The sequence below is a fragment of the Oreochromis niloticus genome, linkage group LG23 (assembly GCF_001858045.2).
Source record: "Oreochromis niloticus isolate F11D_XX linkage group LG23, O_niloticus_UMD_NMBU, whole genome shotgun sequence".
In the NCBI taxonomy this organism is placed as follows: Eukaryota; Metazoa; Chordata; class Actinopteri; order Cichliformes; family Cichlidae; genus Oreochromis; species Oreochromis niloticus.
The window spans coordinates 24,121,502-24,135,231 of NC_031986.2; the positions used below are offsets into that span (position 1 = coordinate 24,121,502).

Below are 13,730 nucleotides of genomic sequence, written 5' to 3' on the forward strand. Positions count from 1 at the left end.
CTCTGTTTGTGTCGGGGGACCCGAACCTTGGGGTGGATCAATTTTTGGCGCAGCGTGTTTTGGGGTTTAAAAGCCACAGAGACCCGGTGTTTAGAAAAAATGCGTCTCAATTGTTCCGATACTCCTGACACATATGGGATCACTACAGGTTTTCGCTTGGGCAGCAGTTGTCCATCTCTCCTGGATCAGCTGGAGCTTTCTTTAGGTGCCTTTCCAGCTTTGACAAAAGTCCAGGTGGGATAACCACATTTACTCAGGGCCTTCTTGAAGTGCTGTTCTTCTGCCTCCCTGGCCGCTGTGTCTGTGGGGATGGTGTTCGCTCTGTGTTGTAGCGTCCTGATGACACCCAGTTTGTGCTCCAGTGGATGAGGAGAGTCAAACCTTAGATACTGATCCATATGTGTAGGTTTACGGTACACGTCAGCTTTTAGATGTCCCCCATTACTGATGGAAATCTCACAGTCTAAGAAGGCTAACCTGCCACTTTTCATATCCTCCCTGGTGAATTTGATATGTCGGTCCACCGAGTTAATGCGATCCGTGAAATGTAGTACGTCCTGAGATTTGATTTTCACCCAGGTGTCATCCACATATCTGAACCAATGGCTTGATGGTGTTCCAGGGTAGGATAGCAAAGCCCTCTTTTCCACTTCTTCCATGTACAAATTGGCCACGATGGGTGAAACTGGGGAGCCCATGGCACACCCATGTTTCTGCCTGTAGAACTGACCCTTGTATGTGAAGTAGGTGGAATGAAGACACAGTTCCAAAAGCAAACACACTTGGTCGATGCTGAGAGTGGTCCTGTTGCTGAGGTTGGTGTCATCCTGTAATCTGTTACGAACTACCTCCAACGCTTCCGTGACTGGGATGCAAGTGAAGAGAGATGTAACGTCGTACGAGACCATGGTTTCATCTGCCTCCATAATGACATCTCTCACCTTCTCAACAAAATCCAGGGTGTTCTGGATGTGGTGTTCAGAGCTGCCCACCAGCAGGTTGAGGATCGAAGCCAGAAACTTGGAGATGTTATAGGTGACCGTGAAGGAACGTTTTACTTCACCATCCTTTAAGATTTAGTAGCTAAACCTTTAATAATAAATCCCTATGGAAGACTGCCGCCAATAACAATGTGAGTAAGCATAATTGTGACTTATTATCTCTTAATTACAAGTTAGTATCTCACAGGTTTGATGGACATTCTCATAACAATCATTTAGTGTCTCATACGAGATGACTTTATTATGATAATGAACTTTATTATCATACTCACGAATATCATACTCATGAATGTCTTTCTTTTGATATTTGGACCTCATATACTTATAAGAAGCTTTGCCTTCATCATATCTTAAAATTAAGATTTAGCATCTTCTAATTAATAATTAACAATGACTTAATGCCTCATATCAGACAATAATGAGCCTAACTATCATAATTATGACTCTCTCTCTTTTTTTTATTTGTATCCAGTGATGTAATGCAAATGCTCACGGTTATGACTTAATGTGTCATTATTGTCATATTTCTATCATAATATAAAAACGTTATTAAAGTATCATAACAACAAGTTTCACTTGTATTATTAGTTCATTTGTGGCCAGTTTCTGAGCGTGCTGCCAGATAAAGACTCCAACACCACACAGATGTAACTGCAAATTAAAGAGCTGTTTATGTAATAACAAAATAAATATCAGTCAGACTGAGGATATAACAGGTTTTTATAAACATGTAGTTGCTTTATTTTGCCTTTGGGGGCAGCACTGAGTCTCTGTTGCTGTAGGTCGCTGCAGGTGATGGAAGAAGTGTGAGAACATCTAAAAAAACAAAGACTCCCATCATTGACAACCGGTCAGTGCCAACCCACATAAAACACACTCTCACACACATATACTGTGGTGCTGCTGACAGGCAGTGGGGAGAGGCGGAGATGCTGGTGCTGGTCCAGGTCATGTACACCGACCTGGACTTCCTGATGGAATTCCACATGGAGCTGCAGAATTTCCTGTTTGAGAAGTACTGTCTCTGTGTCACCCAGATGGCTGGAAAACCAGGAGGGAAACCCCTTTACCTCAAAAACATAAACATCAATTAAATTCAGAAGAAGTTGGTGTTTTTATTTAAAAACTGCTGCTGGTGGGTCTGTGGACTCTAAAAAAACACAGAAAAAAGCCCGAAATGGAAATAATATTGCAGTTTATCTTTTAAAGTGTAGTAAGCTTTCTGTCACCTCTGTCTGCGGTACAACAAAAACATGAGTTCAGCCGTTCATAGCTACAGAGAAAACACGTTTTAACTGTGAATAGTAATGTGATATAATTAAATACGTGATTAATACATGAGAAAAGAAATCTGCACCACATTCATTATGAAAATGTTGTGATCATATACCTTTCACAATCACTCGACCTCAACCAAGACTATCTGGGGGAAATTTGACTGTCATAACAGATAGATAATAGCTTTGTTATTGTTTCCCAATCAATTCCAGGAAACACTGAAGCTGTTGCAGAGGCACGTGTTGTACAAATATTTCAAAAACTTGTGTTTGCCACCTGCTTGTACACATTGCTTCTGTGGTTCCGGTCTGTTATGTATTTTGTTATGGAAATTTTAACAATAACCTGCAACACACCCAGTGAGCTTGATCTGAAGTGGGTTTAATAAACACATTACAATGTAGAGAGAGCATCTCAGTGAAACACTAGGATCATCCCACTATCTGTTTAACGTCTCCCATTACAATGGCCTCACTGTGTTAACATTGCACATGCATGTAAACTGCTGATGGGAGTGCTCTCACTATAGTAAAGTGAGAAAGTGATATTACTATAACTAATGCGATTTGATTAAACATGTGATTAATAGATGAGAAAAGAAATTTGCCTCCACAGTTTCTACATAGTTTTGTCTTCTGAGCCTGTTGGCAGAGAATGCTATTTGTGTGCAACTTAATAAAAACATATCAAACATATTTCTCTTTCTATAGATTTTATTTATTTATACTTGTATGTTTTGTCAGTGCCCTTAGGATTATTGTGATGCCGATTCAAAGAAGATCAGTAAGTCTAAGGCAGATTAAAGCCCAAATTAGGCATTCATTAAGTGAACCCACAACTCACTGTTACTGTAACACAGGACACTTTATTAAAGTGGAGGAAACGGGAATACAGGAAAACAGCACTGCAGGGTAGTCAATCAGTGAACTTGATTATGAATGCAATGCGAGGGGCTTTACATAATCAACTGTGTACACAAAGTCAAAAGTGCCTGTCAGGTACGCTGGAATCATACACGTTACCATCAACAAGAAAGTTTAAAATGAGCAACATGTACTGACAACAGCCATACGCAGGTAAATGTGTAGTAAATGGCAGTGCAGTAAATCTGCCTAGTACAATATTAAATACACGATACACTTACAACTTCATATATGTCACATCGTTTGTAACGAGCCACGGTCGGAAAGCACCACCGGGCACTGCAGACGTGAAGGCGCGTGGATACCGTCTGTGCGTGAGTGAAGGCAGCGACTCGGCTGAGCAGCTCCTGTGGAGGTTTGGTGAAGACCATACTTCTCACCCGGCCTGCTGACGATGTGCAGGGGCATCTGGGTTTATAACACGAATTGCTAGTGTCGCCATCATCAAGTGTAGCCACTGGAAAAGACTAGAAATGGGCGTAATGCATTAAATGCTGGCTAGCGCGCAGCTAACATTTACCCTAAAGTAAGAGTTGAATGAACTATGCAGCCTCGTGTAATTTCAGCTAAGTCCAGGAGCGTCTTAGAGTCTATAACTTACCGTAAACATAAAAGAAATGCCAATTTCCATAAAAAATAGCGGACTTACCGGGGTAACTACTTTAGCACAACACCGGTACTGGTTGTTGTTGTGGTGATGCAACTTCCGTCGACTGACGATTTGTAGTCTAAAGTGGGATTCAGCGCTCCTATTGGACCAGACTCTGCGAATGCAATAAAATACAAATACATCAAAAGAAATACCATCACAGGTCACAAGAGTAGGAACACAAAGCGTCAAAGGAAATCTATGACGTTCATCTCTTCATCATTTATTTAAATTAATTTATTTTAATTCAGCCAGAAAGGAAAACGAAATCATGAGGCCGAGGAATACTTTAAACTTTATGCACAAGGCTTTGTGGGAAATGCTTCACCTGTAAAAGTTTCAGTCACCAGTGACGTTTTTTCATCAGCAGAACGTTGACCGTCATCAGAATGAACCAAATTCGATGACGAAACAAAGGTCAGAACAGCGCACAACCAATCAGAATGTTGCGTTTGATCTCTGAAAATCCTTAAATAGCCGTAAGGTCGCAGTGTTCCTCACAGCAATCAGTTGCGGTTAGTTGACATTTGCTCCGTGTTTTTAAAGAGTTTGCTAAAGAGATTTAAAATCTTTTTCAAGGACATTTTAAAAGTTCTATACCAATCAGCTAAAGTTTGACAGCTGTACCGACCAGTTTCCTCCAGTCTATTAAAGCAGACTGTTTTCAAAAAATGGATAGAGGAGACGGCTCACAAAACCATGACGATGGTGAACAAAACCATGTTGGTGAAGGGCCAGCGGTCAATCACCTGGTTTTGGCACTGCACATGATGCTCCCCTGGCTTGAAATCGATCAGTTGCGTGGTTTAGCTGATAATCAACTGCCACAACAAGAGGAGGCAGTTGATGTTCCGGTAGGAGGCATCGAAATAAATCCTCCCCAGGAAATAGCAAGACCCTGGGAAAATAATAGAGCAGACTTGGGAGTAGGAGATAACAGAGAAAGAAATCCACCCCAACAAATAGAACGACCCTTGGTCATTAATGGAGCAGGAGACTTTGAATTAAACCCAGCTGAGCAAGAAGAAGATCCGATTATTGACGAAGTGAGGTGGTGGGAAGATGATGGATCTGAGAGCGACACTGAAAGTGTTCCTGATAGTGACACAGATGACAGTGATGACGATGGAGACAATGGCCAGGATGCTCCTGTTCTATTGCCCCCAGCCCAGTACCAGGAGGTTCAAGGAGGAGACCAAGGGAGGAGGAGGATGAAGAAGAAGAAGATGGGAGAGCTAGAAAAATGTCTAAACACTGAATCTTGAGCTGAGCTGGACAGTCAGTGTTGCACCCATCTTCCAAAGCTACATGTGTCCTACATTGTGTTTCTTTCTGCAGAGGAGCTTGCATCCAATAAAAGCAGCAGGAACAAACACGGGAAACAAATAAAAAGGACAAAGTGAAAAACTGCAAAGCAGAAAAGGAGGAAGCAGGGACTCAAAGAAGGAAGATAAATAACAGAAAGAAAAGAAGAAAATGTCATGGCTGTGTGAAGGCAGGCAGGAACCCAAGAGCAAGACTCACAGAGGCAAATGTGAAGTCAAAACACCCAGCTTTATTGGGAGTTTGCTGATTGAACAGAAAACTAACTAAACTGGGAAAGCAACAGACAGGAAAACGGGCAAACAGAACAAACAGAGTAGAATGAAGAACGACACAACGACGAGCAGGGGAAGACGCAGACACTAAATACAAGAGGTGAACGGGACTGAGAGGAAACAGCTGGGAAACACGGCTGACACTCAGAGACAAAGTAACAGAGAACAGAAGGAACACATGGGCAGAAACTTCCACAGAACCAAAACCCTTAAAACTAAAAAGTTTAAACCCGAACACATAATCAGAATGAACTAGAACACAAGATCATAATAAATAATAAACACAAAATGCTGGGTCAAATGACCCAGGACCATGACAGAAAAATAAAAGATGAGAGAAGAACGAGTCAGGTCAAGCAGCAAATTGTCAGACATCACCACAGACAATGATGAAGATCCAGATGACCGTGTGTCAGCGCCATCTACATCAGCATCAGCTGGACACTGGAAGCAAAAATGAAAGGACGATGAAGAACAAGATGGGAAAGACGTTACACCCCAACTTTCAAGCCCAGTGTCCTACATGTAACATGCTCTCTGTCAGGTTTTAGTTAATGGACTCAGGCGCAGACCGGAAATCCTTGCAGAGTTGACAGTCAGTTTATTTACACAAACGACACCAGGTGATACTATTTACAACGTGCTGGAGGGAGGGAAGGGGGGTCCAGGGCTCCGGGGCATGTGAGGGGAAGGACGGGAATCAGACACACTCCAATGGCTCTCTCTTCTCTCTCCACAACGGGGTAACACAAATCCACTCACTCGTCCACACGGTAACAGGCAGGCAGGGAAAGGTCCGGGGTAGATCTGTACACAGAAACCAGAGTTAACGGCGAACAGACGGAAACGACTTTACAGAGTTGAACTCACTAACGGTAGAGTGACTGACGCTGATAGCTCAACGATCCAGCGACGAGTAACACAGCGCTGCCGTCTTAAATAGGCCTTGCGGTCACCCAGATAGGCAGCAGGTGCGTGGGCCAGGGGCGGGAGCCCATTATGAGCACTGCCCCGGCAGGTGAGAGAGAGAGAGAGAGAGAGCAAAAAACAACAAAACACATGTTGCCTAATACAGGATCAGCTGGTGAGGCACAGGGACCATGACACTCACAGACTGAATCTCGGGTGGCCCCCTCTGACCCACGGACTTAGGCTACGTTCACACTGCAGGCGAAAGCACATCAAATCCGACTTTTTTGACCCTATGCGACCCATATCCGATCATGGTATGACAGTGTGAACGGCACAAATCCGATATTTTCAAATCCGATCTGGGTCACTTTCGTATGTGGTACTGAATCCGAATGTTTTCGAAAGCGACTGCTGCTTGAACAGTCATGTCGCATTAAATCCGCCTTTTACGTCACTGACACAAGACAGACGCCAATTATCAGCTCCGGAGAAGCACCCGATAAGACATCGGAACGCTTCCTGGCCATCCAGTGTAGATGTCAGTGAAACTGTTGGGAAGACAACGTTGGAGAAACGTGAACATTTTATTTGTACTGTATAATCTGCAGATTCTGACAGAAATCTGCAACTATCCTTTGAAGCACCGCTCCTCTCTAAAACAGCAATAAGGATCATTATTTTGTTATTTACATTATTATGTAAATAACAAAATAACTTAAAGCAAAAATTGGGAAAGGTAAAGTCCCAAGTCTTTATATTAAGGGCCATCAGTCAAACAATGTTGTTTGCTCTGGGTCTAAACAGAGCGCGTTGTGTGTGACGTCTTCTTTTGCGTATGCGGGCCGCTTTGAGGGTTCACACTAGAGCGCGTTTGCTGTTGCATTTTATTTGTAGTGTGAACAAGCAGACAAAAAAATTGGATTTGATCAAAAAATCGGAATTCAGCATTAAGACCTGCAGTGTGAACGTAGCCTTAGTTTCCTGCCTATACCACCTGTGGATATCTGTTCAACCTGTGACCCAGTATGATTGTGCAAGTGAAAAGCAACATATGTGTCTCATATCACTGGTACCTTGTTAGATGGTGATGATTGTGGTCTCACTGGTCGCAGACATGGAGGGAGTGGTCCTATTGGTTGGCTCCCACATTAGGAAGGCGGGGTTGGGGCCTTCCTATCACCATTGTGCTAAGGTAATTAAACAATAAATAGCATTTACAACACCACCATCTTCAGGTAGAAAAACACATTATGGAACGCTATCAGTTGTGTATTGGCCTCCCCACAGCCTGGACCTCAACGTTAGTGAATATGCCGAAAGGCAGCCAACATCCAAAGAAGAGCTTTGAATGCATGTCTTTATCCTGTCTTCCTTCTCTCACCCCAACCAGTCGCAGCAGATGGCCGGCCCTCCCTGAGCCTGGTTCTGCCGGAGGTTTTCTTCCTGTTAAAAGGGAGTTTTTCCTTCCCACTGTCACCAAAGTGCTTGCTCATAGGGGGTCATATGATTGTTGGGCTTTTCTCTGTATCTATTATTGTACGATCTACTGTACAATAAAAAGTGCTGTGAGGTGACTATTGTTGTGATTTGGCGCAATATAAATAAAATTGAATTGAATTGAATGTCCTTCAAGAAGCCTGGAGAACTTTCCCTGAAGACTACTTTCACTATAATAAAAAAAGAAAGAAATTAAAGCAAAGATAATGACTAGTTTTGGTGTTGCAGTCCTTTATTAATCAAGGAAAAGTAGTAAATCCACAATTAAAAAAAATGCTTTTATTATAAATAATCCTGGTGTGGATTAGTTACTTACACATCAAATCAATGTTTTACAGGCAGAACTTTGCTCATCTGAGTTTTTACAGACCCAGAGTGAAATTCACACAAGTTCAGCTTTCATCGCCTGAGTGCACCACTGAAGCAGACCCACTTTGCTCTGTCTTTGAAGATTCACCATGAGAAATTGGCATTCCTTGCTCCAACTGTCCACAATATGATACCTCTTATGACCTTGTTTTCTGCTTAGCCTTCACCTAAGGATTTACATCCCTGATAAGCAGGAGCCTCACTATCTGTTTAATGTCTCACATTACAATGTCCTCAGTGTGTTAACATTCCACATGCATGTAAAGTAGTGACAGGAGTGCTCTTACTATAATGAAGTCAGAAAGTGATATTACTATAACTAATGTCTGACTTTAAATGACACAAGGTAAAAGCAGCAGCTTTAAGTTTGGCTCTAATAAACTGCACCATGTTAATCTTACTGCTTTGATGCAGAAGCAGTTTTGTGCAGATCAAAAAGTTGGTATTAAAACACCGAATGAAACGGTTAATATGTAAAGATATTAATGTGCTCAGACAGTTCTGTTTTCATAAGAGATAATTAGAAATAATAAAAGCAAGATCCAAATGAAAAAACAAACAAACACAGAAAACAGAAAAACAGTGCAGAGGAAGAGTTTTTATTACAGAGTTGGACATGGAGAGAGCAACCAAAGAGGAGGAAGTGTCCAGTCCACAAATTGTGGACACAGACTCTTTCTTAGAAGATTACTGGCTGTGTTACATCAGAAATCTTAATAAATACAAATGTGTGGTGTTAGTCTTACAGTTTTTATGGCGTTGTTTGGATTCAGGCTGCTTTTAATGTTTCATGATCTTTAAGAAAGGAGTTAATGCTTCTCACTTAAGAGCAGACTGTCTGTTTTGATCTATTGTACCTATTTTGTAACCGCTCGCCTGATTTAAGGTCACAGAGGGGCGTATCCCACGGCGACAGGTGAACTCAGAGAGGTAACCGCACTTAAATTAGGTAAGCAAATGTGAACGTGTTTGGACTGTGGCAGGAAACGGGCAGGCTTGTCAGGAGGTCTGAACGACCAGCGCCATCTGGTGGACTAATCCAGTTCATTTAAACAGATGGACGCTTTACTGATCCCACTGATGTGAAGCACTGAGTAAATATTTTTTTTTAAATTGGATCCAGTTTTGATTAAATTACTGTTGATTCTGTGTGATTAGAGTTTTTTAAAAGCTTCTAAGTAAAAAAATAAATAAAAAAGGGAAGGAGGACTCAGAGTCGAGTTTATTCTGAGGTTAAGTTCAAAGTTTTAATTTGTTCTTCAGTCCCTTTATTTCCAAAGCCCACAAACAAAAGTGCAGATGTGTGATTTCTACCTCATAACCAGCCACCATTCAAATAAAACGTGGAGTTGATGTTATCCTGTCTGAAACGCACTAACTTAACAAACACTAAAGGTTCAGTATTTACAGCACAGAGAGCTTTCCGGTACATTCTATTGGCATTTCTCAAAGAAAACACTAAACGAACGAGTTTCCCTCAAAGGTTCCTGTCTGTGTGGAGTGTCAGCAGCACCTGCGTCTTTCCACACCAACACAACGAGCACTGAGCGCGCTCAGATTAGCTTTAAAATGACCTCAGTGGACACATTATCCCATCCTCAGATGGTAACAGTTAGTGTTAATGTCAGTTTACATAACGGGAGCTCACAGTACCTTAAAGTGTTAAAGCAGCATCAGACTGGTGGATATGAAACCGCTGCTGTAAAGGCTCACACACACAGACACACACCGTTTCTCTGACTTAGCTTCGCTTCCACGATTCAGTAGAGTGAAAAGCAAAGCGTCGCTCACATGGCCTTTAATTATGAGTGACTTGGCAACATTTTCCCTTTGCTTTGTCTTTAAATCCAGTTTGTGATTAAAAGAAAGATCGATTAGCTTATTTGAACTAGAACTAGGGCCTGTGAGTATGTGTGGGAGCCTTTAGAGCAGCGGTCCCCAACCTTTTTTGCGCCACGGACCGGTTTATGCCCGACAATATTTTCACGGACCGGCCTTTAAGGTGTCGCGGATAAATACAACAAAATAAAACTAGTACCGGTACCGAAAAAAAAAGAAGATTTATTTATAACACTCGTGAAAAGACCCAGGAAAACCGAGTTAACGATAAAAACGATAACAAAATAACGCTGAAAACCGATAAAAACCCTGAAAACCATACATTTCACACCTGAGCCTCAACTCTCGCGGCCCGGTACCAAATGACTCACGGACAGGTACCGGCCCGAGGCCCGGGGGTTGGGGACCGCTGCTTTAGAGCAACTAATGCAGGTTTCATATCGTTAAATAGGAACTTAGAGGAGGAAACACAGCTCAGCGACGTCATGCACAAGAATTCCGTCGCCTCCTCGTGCAGCTCTGGACCGCTTCCAGCACCACTGATATTTGGACACAGATCTCTAAAAGTCCTTTAGTGACCATCTTCTCTTTAAACGAGTCAAAACAAACACCTTCAACACTGAATAAATAAATAAAACGTCAGATGTCTTCAAACCATCTCCTCAACAAGGAGAAGAAAGTCTTTTCAGCTGCTTTAGGGGTAAAATCTGCTGCAGCTGTCCTCTCTCCTGCAGATTACAGCTTTGATCATTAATATCAAATATAAATGTAGTACCAAAGAATAATGTGGATTAAATGCCTCAGCAGCAAATAAAATGATGAAAATTAGCTTTTTTCCCCTCCTGCAGTGCAGGAATGAAACACTCTGAGCTGCCTGCTCTGGGAGCTGTTCTAGTGGATGCTGTTTGCTTTTTAAGTTTTCTGGTTTGGTGTTAAATTAGATGTTAAATCTTTGTGCAATCAGGTCAAACATGACAACCACACAGCATTTTAATTCCTTACCCACTGAAATTCAACCAGGAGGAAGCCTTAAAGCTCTTCTCTGATCTGATAAACTCGTGAAAACCCCAAAACTATTCTAAAGGTCATCAAACTACAACTTTATGGATATGTCAAAGCTGGTCATTCAGGGTCCAGGGGAGGTTGTCTCTATGAGGAAAACAGCTGAGACGGCTGGTAGTGGTTCAGAGGTGCACACCCATCCTCTAAGACCAGGGTTGCTTTTTGATTTTTATGGGTGGAGTTTAGTTGGAGAGCTTTGTGATTTCCTCTCTGTGCAAAGAATCTGATTGGCTGGTAATTAGAAGAACAACCAATGCTACAGTAAAACAAACAAACAAATAAACAAGGTTTAGTGTTTGAGGGAGCTGGCATGTCCACCAGACGCATGAACACAGGCAGCAGTAATATATAAATATGGCAGCAACACGTACAACAAAATAAGACAAAGTGCAACAAAGTCCTCAACTTCAAATAAAATTAGCTCCAGATGTGTGTGACCCTCACAGCTGGTCCCATTTCACCTCCAGATTTAAAGATACACATGATCATTTTCCAGTTATGACTGAATATCATCTCATTCAGAAGTGTGTGTGTTTCATAGATACTTGTAGTGCATTTTCTTAACTGATAAAGTTGAATTTGGATTCAAAGAAGAGCTAAACTTTCTAAATATGTTGACGTTTCGGGTCTGAAGATCACTCAACAGGTCTGGATCTGGAAATGTGGTGAATAGCACTTCACCAAATATGTTAAATATGTTAAAACTTTATAAATCTTTATAAAGTCTGAGTGTTTTAGGGTTACATATACACATCTAACACACAGAGCCGTTTGAGCTCCAAAAGACAGGAAAGCTAGGCAGAATAAAGACACCCTTCTGAATGAGATAATCTCTAAAACCTACACCATGAATCAATAAAAACAATCATCACGGAGCCTCAGAGGTCCAAATTTCATTTAAATATGATCAGAGATGATCGTTAACCCTGCGATTCACTCCACACACACACACACACTGCCCTGAAGTCGCAGTTTCCCTTCATCCGAATCTCTAAACTGTGAGTGAAGGCAGCGACTCGGCTGAGCAGCTCCTGTGGAGGTTTGGTGAAGACCATACTTCTCACCCGGCCTGCTGACGATGTGCAGGGGCATCTGGGTTTATAACACGAATTGCTAGTGTCGCCATCATCAAGTGTAGCCACTGGAAAAGACTAGAAATGGGCGTAATGCATTAAATGCTGGCTAGCGCGCAGCTAACATTTACCCTAAAGTAAGAGTTGAATGAACTATGCAGCCTCGTGTAATTTCAGCTAAGTCCAGGAGCGTCTTAGAGTCTATAACTTACCGTAAACATAAAAGAAATGCCAATTTCCATAAAAAATAGCGGACTTACCGGGGTAACTACTTTAGCACAACACCGGTACTGGTTGTTGTTGTGGTGATGCAACTTCCGTCGACTGACGATTTGTAGTCTAAAGTGGGATTCAGCGCTCCTATTGGACCAGACTCTGCGAATGCAATAAAATACAAATACATCAAAAGAAATACCATCACAGGTCACAAGAGTAGGAACACAAAGCGTCAAAGGAAATCTATGACGTTCATCTCTTCATCATTTATTTAAATTAATTTATTTTAATTCAGCCAGAAAGGAAAACGAAATCATGAGGCCGAGGAATACTTTAAACTTTATGCACAAGGCTTTGTGGGAAATGCTTCACCTGTAAAAGTTTCAGTCACCAGTGACGTTTTTTCATCAGCAGAACGTTGACCGTCATCAGAATGAACCAAATTCGATGACGAAACAAAGGTCAGAACAGCGCACAACCAATCAGAATGTTGCGTTTGATCTCTGAAAATCCTTAAATAGCCGTAAGGTCGCAGTGTTCCTCACAGCAATCAGTTGCGGTTAGTTGACATTTGCTCCGTGTTTTTAAAGAGTTTGCTAAAGAGATTTAAAATCTTTTTCAAGGACATTTTAAAAGTTCTATACCAATCAGCTAAAGTTTGACAGCTGTACCGACCAGTTTCCTCCAGTCTATTAAAGCAGACTGTTTTCAAAAAATGGATAGAGGAGACGGCTCACAAAACCATGACGATGGTGAACAAAACCATGTTGGTGAAGGGCCAGCGGTCAATCACCTGGTTTTGGCACTGCACATGATGCTCCCCTGGCTTGAAATCGATCAGTTGCGTGGTTTAGCTGATAATCAACTGCCACAACGAGAGGAGGCAGTTGATGTTCCGGTAGGAGGCATCGAAATAAATCCTCCCCAGGAAATAGCAAGACCCTGGGAAAATAATAGAGCAGACTTGGGAGTAGGAGATAACAGAGAAAGAAATCCACCCCAACAATAGAACGACCCTTGGTCATTAATGGAGCAGGAGACTTTGAATTAAACCCAGCTGAGCAAGAAGAAGATCCGATTATTGACGAAGTGAGGTGGTGGGAAGATGATGGATCTGAGAGCGACACTGAAAGTGTTCCTGATAGTGACACAGATGACAGTGATGACGATGGAGACAATGGCCAGGATGCTCCTGTTCTATTGCCCCCAGCCCAGTACCAGGAGGTTCAAGGAGGAGACCAAGGGAGGAGGAGGATGAAGAAGAAGAAGATGGGAGAGCTAGAAAAATGTCTAAACACTGAATCTTGAGCTGA

The 13,730-nt window shown here is 42.1% G+C and overlaps 1 long non-coding RNA gene across 2 annotated transcripts; it reads right to left on the reverse strand.

Annotated features, from left to right (window-relative positions):
• Window positions 1–12,160: 12,160 nt before the first annotated feature.
• On the reverse strand, window positions 12,161–13,213 carry LOC109196935 (uncharacterized). 2 transcript variants are annotated; one of them, XR_002058286.2, is made up of 3 exons: window positions 12,790–13,213; window positions 12,462–12,576; window positions 12,161–12,279 (listed from the first exon to the last, which is right to left on the reverse strand). It is a non-coding gene; the product is annotated as an uncharacterized LOC109196935 (long non-coding RNA). The 2 variants fall into 2 exon arrangements; XR_003216419.1 differs by having other exon boundaries at window positions 12,462–13,199.
• Window positions 13,214–13,730: the final 517 nt, after the last annotated feature.